The 2,501-nt window shown below is 45.5% G+C and overlaps 1 protein-coding gene across 1 annotated transcript in view; it reads right to left on the bottom strand.

Annotated features, from left to right (window-relative positions):
* The window catches only part of LOC108675709, a gene marked incomplete at its 5' end in the record, with an annotated part of 11,324 nt that overhangs the window by 4,834 nt on the left and 3,989 nt on the right, over positions 1-2,501 (bottom strand). The gene's annotated exons all lie outside the window — the stretch shown is intronic.

Raw genomic sequence — 2,501 nt, forward strand, 5'->3', positions numbered from 1 at the left:
GGCATATATGTGGCATATGTGGCGACTCACGTGGCGTATGAGGCGGCCGAGCTTGAAGAGGTTGCCCCTGTATCCCTCTATGGAGGCAATATGTGGCATATGTGGCGTACATGTGGCGTATATGTAGCATATATGTGGCATATGTGGGGACTCACGTGACGTATGAGGCGGCCGAGCTTGAAGAGGTTGCCCCTGTATCCCTCTATGGAGGCGATATGTGGCATATGTTGCATACATGTGGCGTATATGTGGCATATGTGGCGACTCACGTGGCGTATGAGGCGGCCGAGCTTGAAGAGGTTGCCCCTGTATCCCTCTATGGAGGCAATATGTGGCATATGTGGCGTACATGTGGCGTATATGTAGCATATATGTGGCATATGTGGGGACTCACGTGACGTATGAGGCGGCCGAGCTTGAAGAGGTTGCCCCTGTATCCCTCTATGGAGGCGATATGTGGCATATGTTGCATACATGTGGCATATATGTGGCATATGTGGCGACTCACGTGGCGAATGAGGCGGCCGAGCTTGAAGAGGTTGCCCCTGTATCCCTCTATGGAGGCGATAAACTTGGCGTCCGTGGCCCGCTGAGGGACGCTTTGCATCAACTCCAGGGCCCGGCTGAGGTCCTCTGTGTCGTCCCCCAGCACCTTGCTGTACTTCACCAGCTCCTGGGGGAGAGGGGGAATGGTTAGGGTGGAGGCTTTTTTGGGGCGAGAGTGAGGCGAGGGGATAGATACTTGGGGGCGAGGGGGGGCTGAATGTTTAGGAGGCGAGATTTTTTGGGGGCGAGAATGAGGCCCATATGTAGAGCAATATTACATAAGGTTACTGTACATATAGAACATGTACATGTTATATATGCTTTATATGACGGAATTGACAAACTATTTGATTTTTAAGATCATAGTACGCGTGTAGTCCCGGTAATTCTTATAAGCTTTTGTAATTTTGGAAATTTTTATTTTGAGTCTTTAATTAGGCTCTCGAATACTTAGTAGTTTTTGATACCCAAATAACTTCAAGGATTTGATTGATAATTGATTATAATTATTTAAAAATTATTTTCCGATTATTTAATCAATTCTCATACATTCCACATCCCCGTAGGCTACAACAACATTAAAGGGAGTGGTGGGGTTATCAGGAGTAACTCCCCACCCACGGGGGATTATAGAACCACCACAGGAAACCCCCAAACCAAATTAACGTAATTAAAATAATATAAAACCCCGAGTCCTGGGCGGCAGCTAATACAGAGTCAGGCCAGCGTCTCTCCCGACTCTTGGGCGGCACCTGATGCAGAGTCGGGCCAGCGTCCAGAATGACGTTGTCGAGTGTTGCTGTTCTGGGGTTGTTTTGGACCTCCTAGGCTGGGGTTGTTTTGGACCTCCTAGGCTGGGGTTGTTTTGGACCTCCTAAATAAGGTTGCTGTACATATTGAACATGTACAGCAATATTATGTGTTGCGTATGTGATGTTGCTGTACATATAAAGCATGAACATGTTAAATATGCTTTATATGACGGAATTGACAAACAATTTGATCTTTAAGATCATAATACGAATGAAGTCCCTATAATTTCTAAGTTCATTCAGTTTTAATAATTTTTCATTTGAGTCTTTAATTAGGCTATCGAATACATAGTAGTTGTTTATACCCCAATAAATACAAGGAATTGATTGATAATTGAATATAATTATTTAAAAGTTATTTTCCGGTTATTTATTAATTCTCACACATTCCAGGTCTTCAGTAGTCTTCAGTGGTCATTCAAGGTCTTCAGGCTAGTCTCTGCTAGTCTCTGTTAGTTTCTGCTAGTTTCTGCTAGTCTCTGCTAGTCTCTGCTAGTCTCTGCTAGTCTCTGCTAGTCTCTGCTAGTCTCTGCTAGTCTCTGTCAGTCTCCGTCAGTCTCCGTCAGTCTCTGCTAGTTTCTGCTAGTCTCTGCTAGTCTCTGCTACACATCTAGATGTGTATAAGAGACAGTACTAGCAGAGACTAGCAGAGACTAGCAGAGACTAGCAGAGACTAGCAGAGACCTGTCTCTTATACACATCTAGATGTGTATAAGAGACAGCTGCTAGTCTCTGCTAGTCTCTGTTAGTTTCTGCTAGTCTCTGCTAGTCTCTGCTAGTCTCTGCTAGTCTCTGCTAGTCTCTGCTAGTCTCTGCTAGTCTCTGTCAAACTCCGTCAGTCTCTGCTAGTCTCTGTCAGTCTCTGCTAGTCTCTGTCAGTCTCTGCTAGTCTCTGATAGTCTCTGTCAGTCTCTGCTAGACTCTGTCAGTCTCTGCTAGTCTCCGATAGTCTCTGTCAGTCCCTGCTAGTCTCAGTCAGTCTATACTAGTCTCTGATAGTCTCTGTCAGTCTCTACTCGTCTCTGTTAGTCTCTTCCAGTCTCTGCTGATCTCTGCCAGTCTCTGCTAGTCTCTGCTAGTCTCTGCTAGTCTCTGCTAGTCTCTGCTAGTCTCTGCTAGTCTCTGCTAGTCTCTGCTAGTCTT

The sequence above is a fragment of the Hyalella azteca genome, unplaced genomic scaffold (genome assembly GCF_000764305.2).
Source record: "Hyalella azteca isolate HAZT.00-mixed unplaced genomic scaffold, Hazt_2.0.2 contig1713, whole genome shotgun sequence".
In the NCBI taxonomy this organism is placed as follows: domain Eukaryota; kingdom Metazoa; phylum Arthropoda; class Malacostraca; order Amphipoda; family Hyalellidae; genus Hyalella; species Hyalella azteca.